Genomic DNA, 17974 nt, shown 5'->3' on the forward strand with positions numbered 1-17974 from the left:
TCTCATTTTTTATAATCATGTTTAGAAATGCATTGACAATTTATTCATATTTCTGTCTATCTAGCTAAAGTTTGTATTTTACTTCACATCTCTAAACACTACCAATTTGCCTCTCTCTGTCTCAATTTCCCCCTGTGCAAAAAAGAGATACAGATACAAACCTCTTTTGTAAAGCACTTGGAAATCTGTTGATGAAAAGCACTGTAAAAGAGGTAGTTATTACCAAAAGACAAGGAAACAAGACAAAGAACTATATAAGAAATGGGCAGCTGAGGGAATACATACATGGGTATGTATGGCTTTCTAAAAAAATGCAAGTCTTAACTCAGGAGATTAAGAGAAAGGTAGCTTTTCTAGAAAGAATAATATAATGCTGTGGACTGTGGAACATAATCACACTAAAAGATCTTTATAACAGATTTTTTTTTTAATCACCCATAAAGCATTAAGCTAGGTTCACAGAGTTCTTTGGAATAGCATAACGTAATAAAATGTGATTTCACGGCAAAGAGAATTTGGTGCAAACAACATTGCAATTGAGAAGACACTTTGGAATTTAGTACCTCAAAGATCCTTTCTAAATTTATATAATCTATTACCCAAATGTTAATTCGTACCACGTTTTGATAAAATTCTCAAGCACTTGTGCATTTTTTGGCAAGGCAAGCACTCTCTCTGCAATTGTTATTTTATAGTTTTAGATGGACTAGTCAACCAGCTGTCACATATTTTGTACGTTTAAGGCTGCATTTCCTTTGAAATTCATAGTTTTAATATTAACTGAAGCTTGTATCGTTACATGCCAAGATCAAAAGAATTAAGCAAACTTGCAAAACTGTCTTCAATCTGTATTCATAGTGACTGCACTACTAAGTACAGTGGTCACCTTCAAAAATTTGCCAATTGCCTTATTTAATTATTTCCTACTACACTAGCTTCTATTTTGGCAGCACACTAAGTAATATAGGGAGGAGTAGGTAATCCTGAAAATATTGAAGTAATTTTCTAAGGCACAAGTAGCATGTTTTTAAGCATCAGCACTGTACACAATCATATATGCACCCATATGTTACTATTTTACACTTTTTAACATGGAAAATGATCAAACTTACACACTGATCCTGCAAACATTTACACATATACTTAACTTTACTCATGTGGACAGTTTCATTGGCTTCAATGGGACTTCTCACATGAGTGAAGTAAAACATCTGTATGTTTCCAGGATCCAGGCCATACACTTAAGATAGCTGCTGTAAGAAAACATACAGACAAGGATATTCAATTTCTTTTTGGTTTAGTTGGAGACAGGTAGTTGGACTCATAGGGTATGTCTACACTGCAATAAAAGACCTGCAGCACCAAGTCCCTATTCTAAAGGAAGTGAAATAACTGGGATGTTTCTTACTAACTATTTCTATGTCTTTGTAGTTATTTCCTTCAGTGACCAGGGAAGAGGTTCAGCACTGCCCCGAGCCCCGTCTTCAGCTGAGGACAGTTGAGAGAAACTGAGGGGGTGCGGGACGTGCGCACTCAGGCAGATGCTAACGAGGCCGCGAGACAGCAGATGAGCGCATGCATCCCAACCAGGCACTGCTACAGAAGTTCTCCGATCAACAGCACCAGGACACACCGTCACCTGGATTGGAGCGCCCACAGAGACAGCACTTGAAGAAGAATCTGAACTTGACTGCCCCTAGAAACTGCGAACGTAGCTGTGGAAGCTGACGCTGGAAGAGTTATGACAGTAATGAATTCCTCACTGGAACAGAATAATGGGGTGACCAGGTGTCTGTTTTTCAACCGGATCGCCTGGTCAAAAAGGGACTCTGCCGTTAAAAGTCTGGCCGGCAGTGCTGCGATGCTAAGGCAGACTAGTCCCTACCTGTCCTGGCTCCGCACTGTGCCCTGGAAGCGGCCACTATGTCCTGCAGGCAGCCGGGGGGGTGGGGGGGGAGGAAGGGCCACACACAGGGCTCCGTGCGATGCCCCCACCCTGAGCACCGGCTCTGCACTCCCATTGGCCGGTTCCTGGCCAATGGAAGGTGTGGGGGGGAGGCGATGCCTGTGGGCAAGAGCAGCATGGGGAGCCTCCTGGCCCCCACACCTAGGACCCGGACCTGCTGGCTGTTTCCAGGGCACACACAGCATGGTGCCAGGACAGGCAGGCAGCCTGCCTTAGGTGGGCTTGTACTCAGGCTGCCATCTAATGCCGCCATCTGTGCTGTCACGTCCATGCTGCTATTTTTTGTACATTAGCTCGAGCAGTGCTAGTAGACGTCTGGCTAGCTGGGTTAGGAGGCACGTTGCCAGCTGCAGCATAGACATACCCACAAAGAAATGTCATTGAGCACAGGACCTTGCTTGGCTTGACTAAAACTAAAACTGGTTTAAAATATGGAACAAAAAATTGAAGGGTTTCTGTGCAACACTTAGATATCTCTAATTTAAAACAGTTTCCATTTTGTTGTCAGAGGACTTCTGTTCTGACCTCAAGAGGAGGTGACTACATGCCATCCCTGGCCAACGAAGGCTGGATGGAAATCCCTTTAAGCATATCATTTGCTATTTCTATTTCTGATGCACGAAGTATTGGAGAGCGGCAAGGAGCTCCCTCCCCTCTGAGATTCAGCAGACTGTTTTCTCAGTGCACTTGGTACAGGCTTGCTTGAAGAGCGCCAGAATTAGAGCATGTCTACACTTAACCACGGCTGTATTGCTTCAGTGTAGACCTACCTACGCTGATGGGAGTGGCTCTCCTCTTAGATCTGGTCTACACTGGGGGAGGGACGGAAAATCAATCTAAGTTACTCAACTTTGGCTACGTCAACGTACTTAGAGCTACTTACCGTGGTGTCTTCATTGTGATAGGTCGACTGCTGACACTCCCCCGTTGACTCCGCCTGTGCCTCTCGCTCCGGTGGAGTTCTGGAGTCAACGGAAGAGTGCTCGGTGGTCGATTTATTGCGTCTTCACGAGACACGATAAATTGACCCCCGCTGGATCAATCACTCCAGAGGTAAGTGTAGACATGCCCTCAGTGTAGGTAACCCACCTCCCTGAGAGACAGTAGCTAACATCGGGGCTGGAGCACCCAGGGTGAAAAATTGGTGGGTGCTCTGCACCCACCGGCAGCTCCCCTCCCTGCTCACCTCTGCTTCCACCTCCTTGCTCCTGCTTCTCCCACTGGCTGGCTCCCAGCACAGCTATTTCGCGGTGGCAAGTGCTGGAGGGAGGGGGAGCAGGGGGAACGCTGCATGCTCAGGGGAGGAGGCACGGCTGGGGCGGAGATTTGGGGAGGGATCCAATAGGAGCATGGAGGGAGCAGAGTTGGGGGAAGGGGTTGGAATGGGAGCAGGGCAGAGGTGGAGTCGGGGGGGGGGCGCGAGTTCAAATGTAATTATTTAACTAGAATCCTCAAATGAGTAGGGAAATTAAGACAATTTTTTTTTCAAAATGAAAAACTATTTATTCTAACCTGATATAAATTGATACATTAGTATGGTTAGCCACCCTTCATCTTGGAGCAGCACTACATTGTTAAACCAGGTTTAAAAGCTGAATTAAATCTTTTTGCATATTTGAGTAAAAGAGCCTCTTCAAATATGGAAAGTGAACGACTGTGTGGGTGTATACAAATATTATATTGACCTTTAGATTCAAAATTTAAGCTATACAGGTTTAAGTAAGGGCAGGACCTGCCAGCCCCAGGAGACTAAATCACAACTCCCCTGTCATGTTTTGGAGGAACAGTCTGACTTGGTACTGAGGCCTAGCCATGTATGCTTCTCAGTAGCTTAGCTAAACAAGGAAACTGTTACACTACCCACAACAGGCTGATGTTATGAAGAAGACTGCAGAAAATTTCTGCTCTAGTCACTGACTCTCTCCTGTACAGACTATAACATTAACTTTTCACATGTAGGAACCAGTTTGTAAAACATAAAAACAACAATGTAGATAACTGGCACAAAAATACAAGGTTACCATTTCTTTGTAATTAAAAGTAGACTCCTAAAGGCATATCTTCATGCCTTTTTTCCTATGTGAGTAAAAGGCAAGCGGGGCAGCAAGACAAGAGTTAATTAAAACTAAAGTGTGTGTTGGGGGAGGAGGGAGAACTCAGAGTTAATCAGGGACCATATCCAGAGCCAGGCATGGATAGGCCTCACTAATGAGCCTCAAGTACCCTGCAGTGGCTTTCAAACCTAACTGGCTTCAAACGATGCCACCCCATGACAGAATGCGGCTAGCCATAAGAGGAAGGTGATTAGAATAAATGACTAGAGTAATTAACTCTGATTTGAAACCACCTGACTGGAAAGAGACGCTAGGAGCTGTTTAGCTGATGGTCTTCTGGTTAAAAAAGGAAGCTTTCCTTTGCTCTTGCATTTGTGTGTGTTAGAAGAGCTCTTCCTTTCAAATAGGTATTTGGTGGCACTAATGAAAAGCAGCTTTCATTCAAGGGCCTCCCCATTCATTTAGAAAGGAGAAGAAAATAAAAGCTTCAAAGTAGAACTAATTTACTTCACCCTAAATCCCCTTTGGTGAGTTTGCAGTTTGTATTATCAACCAGAAAAATACAATATTATTCTCTTTTAAGAAAACAGCAATTTAAAATTATTTAATTAAAGTATCTATCATTCTCTTTACATAAAAATATTAAGGCTTTAAAGAAATTCAGCCCTCTTGTTTTCTTGGACTATTTTCAGGGCAGTCCTGCCAATATTTCTCCCCTGTTTCCCCCCACCCCAGCATGTGAATAAGGTTTATTCACTCTAGTGGTAGAAACTTTTTTTTTTTGGCACGGTGGAAAAAAAAAGCAAAAATTCTACATATTTCTGAAATGGGATAAGCAATCTTCAACAGCTCTTAGGCAGCATACACAGTTACTTAATCTACTACAGCATCTTGCCACTTTATTTTACAAAGAAGAATTACAAAGAGTGGGGGCATTACTACCTGCTGTTTTACAAGCAATCAGCAATTCATTGTACCAGTGTTGTCCTGTACCTGCTGAGTAAATGCTTTAAAAAAAAAAGTTTCACTAACTGCCCAGTAACAACTACAGTATGGTAGCAAAAGCAATTCACCAAATGTTTATGCTGAGATTCTGATTTATTTGACAGCTTTAAGCCTTCAAGCCATGATATAATTAAATGTTTTGACAACTAAACAAAAACTGTATAAATTTGAAAGCTGTTAAAAAAGCTACAGTATCAAATATGAAAATGCAATATAATGTCTACACCACTTTTTTAAAATGCCCCTATAAAAATCGATAAAAATTTGATGCAATTTTTACATCTCAAATATTTTTCCTCTCACCTTTTCTAGTACAGTATTTAAAATAGTCCATATAAATAATTGTCTTTTAATCATGGTATAAACCTTCAAAGATCATTTTAGATAAGATGTTAAAACAAAAGTAATCTGAACACTCCTATTACTTAAATAGAAATGAAACATAAAATAGTAATAGAACATTTTCAAAGTAAAACCCAAACAGTTCTAAGCAATATTTTATTAGTTAATTTTTGATACTTTAGTTGTTTAAAAATACAGATCTACAGCTATCAGGACTGCTTAGCGGACCAATAATGCACTATGATATTAATCCTGTTTCTCCAAAGGATCCTAGTTCAAGACTCAGACAACCCTTTGTGCTGATGTGGACCAGAGAGATTCAAACTGGCATTTCTTATGGATGAGAAGGGGAGCACACAATGCACAAAGAATGTTGAAGACTGAGTTTGGAATCAGAAAAACTTGAAGTTGATCATTTATATCCTCACAGATCATCTAAGTGGGATTCACCACACATAATTAAAATTAAAATGAGAATAGTTCATAAAAAGAAAAACAAAACAAAAGGTCCTTAAACTATGATTTTTCACTGTGAGGTCAGTTTACGTCTTCAAAATGCAGTTTCGTTATCATTTTTGGTAGTATGTGTATAACATGTGGGCTTATTTCTGAACTGAAAAGCTAATTGTTTAAACAATGTATAATTATATAACCATTATTTAAACATTAAAGCCTTTAAGCAAATATGTTAAAACATTTAGAATCAACTTTGTAAAGCAGCTGAAGAGCACTGTTACTCTGAAGGAAACTGTAATCCAGCTAAAGGTAACAATGACCAGTTGTTTATAAAACTACTGAAATGTTTGGGAACCAGTTCACATTCTCATGCTATGTTTATGTTTCCATTTATCATCCTTCTCCTTGAGAAGATAGCTCAAAAGAAAGAAAGACTAGAGAACAAAATCTTGTTTAAATTACACATGGAGACATCAGGTAATTTAACAAATTGAGACAAAAACGGGATGCCTGTATACATCTAAAAACATTATTGCATTAAATCATTCCCCCCAACACACACACTGTCTCTGAGGAACTCATACTTGCAGTGTAGTTTATATTTATTTTGTATATTTGTCCTTGCCAAGGACTTCTAGCTTATAAGATAGAGAGGAGGACCCAAAAACCAAATCAAAATGCTAAAATATACAGTAAGTGCAATTTTGATGCAATTGTTATTAATCAAAGATCAGAACTGACCTGCGCTTATAACAGGCTGTTAATTAAATGCATTTCTTAAGTACGACATATGGAGAGCTTTTTCAGTGTACTGATTTCTGTTAGAAATGTATGAGTGTATGGGACAAATTCAGGCTGGGTACAGGCAGGCAGAACTCCACTGAAGTAAATGGAAAAACAGCTACACATTGAATTGCAGATGTCATCCTGATTTCCGTGATGATACATGTGATCACGGATTTCAGTGGAATAGCTTTTGCTTGTACCCAGGCTGAATATGGTTCTATAAATTAACGCTTTGTTTAATCAAAGGATTTGGTTGTACATTCTGGATACAGTTAGGTACCTCTTTTCCACCCTTTGCCCCCGGTGTTTTAAGAAGGAAATGAATAGGGAAGCTTTAAAGATCAAAGTTAAAGGAGCACTTACAATTCAGAAGTCATTCTTGTTTGAATTTTTTTTAAACTTAATTTTTGTTACAATTTAAGATTATTAGAACAGAGACTGGATAAAAAAATTATATTTTTTCAAAAAGAAAAGGAGTACTTGTGGCACCTTAGAGACTAACCAATTTATTTTAGCATAAGCTTTCGTGAGCTACAGCTCACTTCATCGGATGGTTAGTCTCTAAGGTGCCACAAGTACTCCTTTTCTTTTTGCAAATACAGACTAACACGGCTGTTACTCTGAAACCTATATTTTTTCAGTATGTTCACTATACGTGGGCACAACATCATTCTGCATATAGTCAGTTTCTTTTTCTGTTTGTGTAGATCTCACACAGACAATGGGTAGAGTAAATAGTTTCAAAAATTAGGAGAATTGTAAAACTACAGATTTTTCCAGGAGGCATGACGCAGTTTTAAGTACCTAAAGCAACTTTCAGCGCATTTGCTGAAACTGACTAGATTTTAAGTTGACAGTTTCCCTTTAATATTGTGATAAACTGACAGGAGAACCCTCATCAGGCAAATATGGGATATGGGTGTTTGTGAATTAGAAAATGATGTAGTAAAAAATCAATTACGTTATTTATTTTGACCTAAAGGAAACCAAAGTTGATGTTAAGACTATACTTCACTCATGAGGTTGTGAAAAAAAAATGGTGTTAGTATGTCAACCTTAATTTTGAATACCCTTACTTGTTACTTTATGTCACAACCTTTCAATACTAAAGATTTCTTTTTTTACCTACTCAGTTATAAAAGATGTATTTTCATTAGGGTTTTCTCTAGTAAGAATATTAAGTCCATGTAGATACATAGAAACTTGTAATTTTTTAAAATTAATCAACAGACAACAGATTAAAGGAAACATGTATTTAGCCACTTTTGTACAAGTGGATTTTTGATAAAATAGACTAATTGATCCTTGAGAAGCGGTACGATCTATTATGTTAATTCTCATAGCATGCAAATCTACAAGATAAAGATTCTTTTAATATTTGGCACGGAGATTAAGTAAAATCATTCTGGAATTTTGCCTCTAGAATCTATCAAGGTTCTGTAAATCACACTTAGGAGTTACGATTTGCAGATTTTTAGCTAAAAGAAAATTTATCTGTGGTCTAAAAGAAGAAGAAAAAAGTGTCTAAATCACTTTTTTTTTTTACACTCCCTACCTAAGCATTAACCCAGCAAATTTTAATCAAAGTAAAAGGAGAAAAAAAAAGATTTACAAGTCAATTGCTTACAGACAGCCCCCCAACCTGAAGCAAATACTCACCAGCAACCACACAACAAAACCACTAACCCAGGAACCTATCCTTGCAACAAAGCCCATTGCCAACTGTGTCCACATATCTATTCGGTGGACACCACCATAGGGCCTAATCACATCAGCCACACTATCAGAGGTTCGTTCACCTGCACATCTACCAATGTGATATATGCCATCATGTGCCAGCAATGCCCCCCTGCCATGTACATTGGCCAAACTGGACAGTCTCTACGTAAAAGAATAAATGGACACAAATCAGACGTCAAGAATTATAACATTCAAAAAACAGTTGGAGAACACTTCAATCTCTTTGGTCACTCGATTACAGACCTAAAAGTGGCAATTCTTCAACAATAAAACCTTCAAAAACAGACTCCAGCGAGAGACTGCTGAATTGGAATTAATTTGAAAACTGGACACAATTAACTTAGGCTTGAATAAAGACTGGGAGTGGATGTGTCATTACACAAAGTAAAACTATTTCCCCATGTTTATCTTCCCCCCTCCCCCGCTGTTCCTCAGACATTCTTACTGCTGGAAATGGCCCATCTTGATTATCACTACAAAAGGTACCCCTCCCCCCGCTCTCCTGCTGGTAATAGCTGACCTTACCTGATCACTCTCTGTAAGAGTACACCTGATACACACTGTAAGGTAACACCCACTGTTTCAAGTTCTCTGTGTATATAAATCTCCCCACTGTATTTGTCACTGAATGTATCCGATGAAGTGAGCTGTAGCTCACAAAAGCTTATGCTCAAATAAATTTGTTAGTCTCTAAAGTGCCTCAAGTCCTCCTTTTCTTTTTGCGGATACAGACTAACACGGCTGCTACTCTGAAAGCTAGATTACTGTTTAGCTGTTAGGAACCATTTAAGAACATTGAAGCTTGCTAGAGAAATCTTGTCACCTTATGAGATACAAGTAGCATCTTACAATGAAATCATTGAATATTTACAAATATTGTAGCATCTCCAATTATCCTATAGACACAGAGAGAATCTCAGTGGGATAAGATACTTGGTAGAACCATTTTCAATTTCAGTGAATGACATTTAAAATTTACCACTATCTGTCCCAATACACACAGCCTAAGTATTCTAGGATCACCAAGAGACTATCTGGAAAATATGCTGGATTCCCAGATCCATCTGTACATGCAACTACTGTGTATGTATATATATATATATATATATATATATATATATACACACACACAAATATATACCGGTTTTAAATTCTATTATGGACTGGTCCAAACAAAACACACACACAGTTAATTTCTATTACAACAGTACTCAGAGGTCCTATTCAGGACAGGGACCCCAATCTCCTAAGCCATAAACAGACATACATAGAGAAATTACAGCACATTCAGCTATTTCCTAGACAAAAGCAGAGTGCTCTGCATGACTTAATATGTGCACTCAGTGAGAAAGGAACCCATAATTCATTCCATATACAGTCTTCTTTAAATATATAAATGGAAGGAGACAAGACCAGATTCACAGACTATTTTCCAGAATCGCTTTCCTAACATACAAAACCTGAAAATCTGCTCTATTTTGTTATGCATATCCCATGAAGTCTTGAAACATTGTATAGTCAATGGAAGCTTCCACCGAGTACTTGTGATGCCATTGAGATACTGGAAGTTTGCTAGTCCTATTATGAAACATAGGCCAGTGCATATACTTAAAGTACATTTTTTATATCCTAGTCACTTCGTCAAATCAAACTTGATTTCCATTGGACCAACAAAAGGCACATCTGCAAGATAGGCCAATTTTCAAGTTTCCATTGCCTTTCCATAAGGTGCAAGCATTGTTCACAAAAGAGGTTGAAAAATGTTTTTCCTTTTGTAGAGGAAGTTTTCTCTGTTACTCCTTCCATGGTTGAAAATGGCTTAACTATTTTTGATTAAATGTTCAGAAAATAATTGTTCCCTTACTGAGAGCAGGCATACCACATTTCAGCCAAACAGAGAACCTGAGAAACAACTATGGAAATGAAAACAGTGTTGTAATACAAGAACTAGGTATCCTTAAATAAGATTGTTATAGGTGACACATGTAGTGATTCCTCTACAGATCCACTATTCTTGAATATGAATAATAGGAAAAATGCACTTTTTCCTTATTTAAAAAAGGGGGGGCAGGGAGAATACAGAATTAGCACTAAAATGACAGAGTCCACAATGTTTAAATTTGGCAAGGAAACAGTCCTCATTGCAGAGGACTTGAGTGCTCTGATGAAAACTGGTGTAAATTTGACCAGTTATAATGGTTTAAAATAGGCACATTTTATATACACAGTACTTTGTCCATAAGTTTTTAGCACTTTTAACAAAAAACTTTTAACTCTAAAGTCGTATGAAATAACCTTAACTCTGCCCTTTGTGTGGATAAGCATTACACAACAGTCCTTAATTACATCATCAAAAATATTTCTTTTAAAAAATGTAATTCAATATCACACAATGTTTTTTATACTTTTGGATACATGCGTGGCCTCTGTGCTATTCTCTACTTGCTACACAGAGTCAATTTCATATTCAACTACACAAAGAACAATTCTTGCACAACATAATAAAGATAACTACACAGAAAATTCGGAAAGTTTGCTTGCATTAATTAGCTTCAAATTTATTTGGCCAATTGACTTATCTCTCAAATTGTACATAAGGAAGTTGTGTTGGTGGTTGAAATAGTATTTTTTTTTTGGTAGTACATGGTTGCTGGTTAAGTTAAAATACATATCTTAGAGAGATGATGACTTATCAAAATAAAATGTCCAAGACACTACAGATACACTGGCAGACAATGAAAATGGTGTAAGTATACAAGAATAAAAGTAAATTACAAGATGCTACAAACTGCAGCTAAGGTTATGAAAACGTGTATTTTTGGAGACATGATAGTAACTCCATATTTAAAACTGCACATTGTCATGTTTTCTACACCCCTCTAAAGTCTGCTTTTTGCCAGAAAATTGGTGTCATTAAAGTAGGTTAGTAAAATAATTTTCCTGATAATTTGGTAACCAAAAAATACAAAAATCAAATAGTTCTTAGTCACAACTTAGTTATGTCTTAAATTTTACAAGTGTCATGATTGTCTGGCCACCTTTTCCTCAGAGCAGAGGAAATATTTAACCACGACAAATTTCACATTGTATAGATCTCTATGCAGAGAAGCATAGAGTAATTTTGTGCAAAAAGGCCAATGTAAAAAAGTTTTTAACGAAGCTTAGTTATGAACTGGGGCTTCACCAGGTTCTTAGTGTATCAGTGTTTAATTTATAAAGATTCAATTTTTAAATTACTAACCAGTCAGCATTTAACAATTTTACTCCTAAGCACTTAACCCTGTTCCACAATGGAGCTGATCATGAATAAGCACAGAGGAGGGTATGGTGGGATCTGGAGAGGGACTTGGAGTGGGTAGGCTCTGAATTCTGATAGGCAGAAATCAGCGGCAGCTAGTAGACATGCTAGGGTCCAAAAGAACAGGGTATCAGATTCCAGATATAGGCAAAGAAGGAAAGAGGACTGTGCTCCCATACTGCCAACCCCAACAGTAAAAAAAAAAAAAAAATCATGAGTCAGGTCCAAAAATATTAGATAGCTTTAAAAGCATCATATTTTTAAAAGCACATTGGGTTTTTTTTTATTGGACTTTTGAATTTTGAGCCTCTAGGGGAGGATTAACATTGTCATGCTTTTATCTGCAATCATGAGGATTATTAACTATTTTTTGTAAAAGGAGTCTCTTCCAGAATCACATGACTTCAGAAGCTGGGGCTTTAAGAAAAACAGTAAAATACTGCAAGAGAGCAGTAAAATGGCAAGGTAGGCAACACTGATTTTAGAATGTGGAAAAAGCCAATGAGAGAGTCTGTTGGAAGCTGGAATCACAAAGCAGCTGTGGACTCAAACTTTCACTAACCAACATGAAGAGCTTTTCACAGAAAGCTGCAGGAGTTTGGCATCACATTAAATCAGAGATTTACTAAAAACAAAAGAAATTTACAATTGTTACATGCTATATAAGGGAAGATGAGTCATTAAGCACCTCTATTAATAGTATGGAAACAGTCTGCTTAGGTTACATAAACAAGTCTAAAAGCCATTTTAGCATCCATTTCACACACAGAGACATTAAATAACATTCTTAATCATCGGCTTCAGAGTAGCAGCCGTGTTAGTCTGTATCCGCAAAAAGAAAAGGAGTACTTGTGGCACCTCAGAGACCAACAAATTTATTTGAGCATACGCTTTCATGAGCTACAGCTCACTTCATCGGCACTGAAACAACCTTAACTCTGCCTAGGTGGCAAAAGCGCTAACCACAAAACATAAATTAATCATATCCATTTGTTATATAGGATAGCTTCCTGTCAGTGCTGTACCTAAATCTTCAATATCTTCCTCTTAGTCAAACATAGCTTGTAACATTTTGTAAAATTTAATAAAACCAATAAAAAAATTTCAGACAGCAGTTTATTCCAACTGAGCAAAATAATCCCATGTACCCCTAATTAAATGAGTAATAGTGGCACAGCTATTATAAGAATATGGGCTAAGTATAATGTATGCCAGATCATAAAAATACATATATTGGATGAAACTAGGAGCTAATCACGTTGTAACAAATCTCAAACTTGAAATTACACAGAAAATGAAATAAACACATACTCAAACATCCAAATGTATAATAATAAGAAAACATGTGAGTTGAAGGTCTACCTCCTATTAAGTAAAAAAAAAAATAAAAAAGACTGCCACTGACAACAATGGAAGTTTGGATCAAGCTTTAAATAATAACATAAACCCAAGGTTAAAGTTAAAGATGATTGTTGTGTTAGTAATCTAGAATAATTTTGTTTCATGGTCTGTGAGAGAGATTTACTAGTTTAAACGTTAATACTACAGGCCTATCAATTTAGGCAGGGATTACCACGGTTTTAAATAAATGTCCACATTTGTTTGATTTTTTTTCCAGACTTGTTTGAAGATATACCTTCTATATATGGAGTAACACACAGAATTTCTTAAGTTACAGTTAAGACAAGAAGGTTTTATTTAATTATAGTTTTTGAGAAACCATATGAGAAAAAAATTATTGCATCATAATGCATACAAAAAAGGGGCAGAGTTAAGGTTGCATGTGAAACCTTAACTTTATTATTTCCTTACTTTTGAGTGCTTAATCTTGTAAAAACAATGTCTTCATTGTCATTTTTGATCCAACATATACACAGGCTCATTATATTTATTATATATGGAAAACAATATAAATGTAGCTCAACACCAGGTATATGTAAATAGCAGTACTAGAGTTAATAAAAATATACTGATATTCTATGCTATTTACCATTTATCGTATTTTAAGTGCTTGTTAAAATGAGTGAACTCTAAGTTACAGAAAAAACTGCAAATAGAAATCAGTGAATAAATAGAGATACAATGCTTTGAGTGCTTTTGCTCAGCAGTAACTAGACTGTGAGGGAAAAAAATTACAAGGTTGTTTTAAATATGCAGAAAAAATAACCAAAATGCTTTAGCTGCCCCTTCTCCCCAAACCCCCATGTGTCACTTCAAATTCTAAATTCAGTTTTTGTATAAAACATGAATGAGAGGCAGCTACAGTATGCTATGCTTGCTACTGTTCAGACATACTTAATATGAGCCATTCCATGAAACACTAACTTAACATAAATTAGCACTTTTGTCATGATTTTTATATCATTCTTGAACCACCACTATTGAGAACACTGGTGGTGCAAAGTAAAAATTTACTATCTTTTCTGTAACGTTTTATATTAATTTATGAAATTTGGTGTTTAGTGTCATATAAAACACTTTAAAAGCAGCATTTCCAATTTTAGTACAAATATTTAAAACAGTTCAGCATAAAGTTTATGTCCAAATACAATCTACTAACATCCAGCAAGCAGTGGTGCAGCTGCATTAGCTCATGTAATGTTTCACACATGGAAAACAAGATGCAAGATTACCTCATTTATGGTAACACTCATAAACTACACAATACACAGTAAACATGTCTACCCAGCAAATTAAAATATCACTGCACTATGGAGCAGCTGAAACTATCCAGAACCTATTTATAATCCAATAGAAACAGAGATTTGTCTTCAGTTCTAGAAGGGGAAAAACAAAAAATTAAATTCCTCAAGTAAAATAAACTGTGCTGCAAGTGTCACTTGCCCCAAGACTTCCTGCTTCCCACAAAAGACATGCAACCCATTCTGGAGATCAAAGGTCATAGCTTTACAATAGAATACGTTGTAACTAGCTTTAAAATAATGGAATACAACTGCAAACCGAATGACCCGTTTATATTGGCTAGAAAAAAGTTGTAACTGTTTTAAGTCATTCCACTATTCCAATTTAAACCTGCATTATAAAACTTTATCTGCCCCAAAACAACCAGATTCCCACACGTGGATTTGTTTGTACCAGTTGGATTTGTTTACTACCCAGCCATCTAAGTAACGAAATACCTCCAAATAAATTACATACCCTCCACAAGGTCGCCACTGTTTTGACTATCTTCCTCATCCCCTCCATAAAGGGGAAAGGAGTTGTTCCAGAAGCATTAAAAATGGCAGTACTTTTCACTATCAGACTGATCAACAGTTTGCTGACTCTCAGAAACTAATTCCTGGGTCACCAATAAACATTCCAATCTTTCTATACCAACAAACATTGACATGATCACTGTGTATAATCAGCCATGTGGCAGATTCCCTTTCTTTTGCCATATCATGCAAGATCTATTGACGGTATACCCAAATGCTTAGTGTGTCAGTGCCTTTTAGGTTGACAATCTGACTGTGCATGAAGATACGATACTATAAGGTTTCTTTCAGCTCAAGTACTCTTTCCATTCCATAATTCTGTAATATATCCATCTAAATGTCTGTCTTTGTTTTTGAGCTTGCCATAATATATCCACTTAATTGATATCCACTCAATTTTTTTGCCCCCAATGTGATCAAAGAAACAGTTGCTCTAAACATTTGTCTTGTCAGGAGCTGTGCAAATGTGCCACAAGCCCAACAGGAGATTCCATAATAAGGATGTAGTTATTAATTTACATGAATCTGCTCTTCTGCTTCCTTTCCTTGTTCCCCCTCTTTTTTATGGCAACCTGACAACTTGGTAAAGAAGGAAAAGGACAGCAAAACAGATTCCAGTCATATATTGCACAAACTTTTCTCGGTTTGATTAATGATAAACTAATTTATTTAGTCCTAAAGAACAGAAAAACCTATCTACACACACAAAACTCTTGCAATTGTCTGCAAGATGCATATTTTTGTAATATTTTCACACACAGTATATTCTTACTGTCCTGTGGTCAACAGATTTATCCATAGTTTACACCTTGCAGTACTCTGCAATGAAATGGGAGTAGGTATGTAATCCAAGTCTAATTTCAGCGTCAACAAGTAAATCCTATAGAATTTACTATGGCAAATACTTAGTGCTTTACATGTTCCAAACACTGTACGAACTTTAATGTCATAATCTTCTGACAAATTCTCACCCACAAGATAGGGTTCATTTTACCTGGGGAATATCTGGCATGGAATTGGTCCCATATTAATTAACAAAGCTCAAATATCTTCCTTAAGGACATCATTGATTTTGAGCTTTGTTGGGTTTTCTTAATATATCAATTCTGTCATCAGGATAAAAAAATTAACTGACTCTAAAGTAATGGCAACACAGTGAAGATTGAAAATAATTCCAGAAAATTTACTTATATTGTTAACCTCAGTAAACCTCCACTAGCCTGGCAATTAATGCCCTAATCCAGATCCCGAAAAAAAACACATCACCAGGCCCATCAGAAAACAGTTATTCTAAGGACTGAAGTGATACTGATTTTTACAATGACACGTATCCATTCAATGAACAACTCATGTGCCATTTCCCTAGATAATTTTTGTCTTCTCCCAACAAAACCATAGCTCAGAATTCTACATAATTTTTCAACTCACAGCTGCTCAAACTCTTGGTGATATACAATTCCCCCAATTCAGCTAAATACAAGTTTGAAAACTTCATGCAACCATATACTGAAGATATTTCAATACAGGTTGCTTTCTGATGGAACCCTCTGTAGAGAAGGTCTGACATACTCATTATCTTCTTTTAATTCATTTGTTCTGACAAGTGTTTGTGGCTGCTAAAACGGGTCTATATAATTATCATCTAGTAAGACAGATAAGTTGACAGCATAAGCCTCAGAGTAACCTCCATAGCACACTTCCTACTCTGGCTGACAGATTTTCCAGTTTTTTGTTGCACTGACAAAATTCCTTCACACAAAGAATTTAGAGATGTAGGAAGATATGCTAAAAGATATGCTGCCATTCTCAGCTGAAAGGAATCCTTGCTCCCTGTTCAACCTTCTGAAAATGTACAACTTCCTCCCCAAAACTCTTCAACCAAGACATACAAAGAAGAATTCATCTAAATAATAAGTCTATAAACGTTTTACAACTGGTACTACCTATTGTAGAAAAATCCTATGGTATAAACTGTATGTAAGTTCTATACAAGGCAAAACCTGATGTTCACATTTAAACCTTCCCCCCACCAAAAAAAAAAAAAAAAAGAATAGGTTATGAATAGCTCACAGGATGCTAAATAGTAATAGCAAGCAAAGGGTATATATATTTACATACCATCTACATTAGCAATAAAGTAGTTGTTTTACAGTGTGTAACCCACTTACAATATGGCAAGATTATTCAAAATGCTGTAGTGAAAACTCATTTGTCACAATTTTCAAAAATGTCTAGTGATTTTAGGTGCTGGGTTGCAGGGCTAACAATAGCAGTGTAGACGTTTGGACCCGGGCTGGCACCAGGTTCTGAGACCCATGTTTCAGAACCCGGGCTCCAGCCTCAGCCTGAACATCGACACTGTTATTTTTAGCCCTGGAGCCTGAGTCCCACAAGTCCAAGTCAACTGACCTGGGCACTGAGACTCTGCACCAGGGGTCTTTCTTTGCAGTATATACATAGCCTCAATCTCTGGGTGCCCATCTTGAAGAACCCTAGTTTTGGAAGCATCCAAATCACAAGCCACTTTTGAAAATCTTAGTCGCTGTATCAGGACATCATCTAGTTTACTGTGAATGTGAATAGAGTCCAAATTATTCTTCCCGGGACACACGTGATGGTCCTCACCAATGTTCAAGGGCCTCCTGAACTTGTCCAGTTAAGTACAGCAACATATTTCTTTTTGGAAGCATTCACAGAAAATGCTTGCATAAATGGAAATTGCAAGCATCCAGTTAGTTATCTTTACTCAAACCATACTTCTGTTTTTTTCTTCATATTCTCTTTTTTGATTCTCCTGTGTTATAAAGCAAATAGATGACTTAATTACTCTTACACACACGCTACAGTGAAATAACATTATTATGGTTGCAAATTAAAGCACTCTAGAGTTAAGAAATGCCAGAATTAAGGACGCCTGTGCAACCATCATTTGGTCCCTTTGTGCTTATTCACTCGGATACAGTTTTCAATGATCACATACTAATTTTTTCCACAGGGCCCTACCTCTAGCAGTGGTACTCACTTAATGAGCAGCTATTCAGTATTTTTTCTCCCTATTGGTCAATGTGTGGCTTACACCATATTTATTGCACATTATTCAAACCCAGCT

At 37.2% G+C, this 17974-nt stretch overlaps 1 protein-coding gene across 4 annotated transcripts in view; it reads right to left on the reverse strand.

Moving 5' to 3' along the window:
- The window catches only part of LRBA (LPS responsive beige-like anchor protein), a 558089-nt gene that overhangs the window by 85574 nt on the left and 454541 nt on the right, over positions 1-17974 (reverse strand). The window lies entirely within an intron of this gene.

The sequence above is a fragment of the Lepidochelys kempii genome, chromosome 4 (genome assembly GCF_965140285.1).
Source record: "Lepidochelys kempii isolate rLepKem1 chromosome 4, rLepKem1.hap1, whole genome shotgun sequence".
Taxonomy (NCBI): Eukaryota; Metazoa; Chordata; order Testudines; family Cheloniidae; genus Lepidochelys; species Lepidochelys kempii.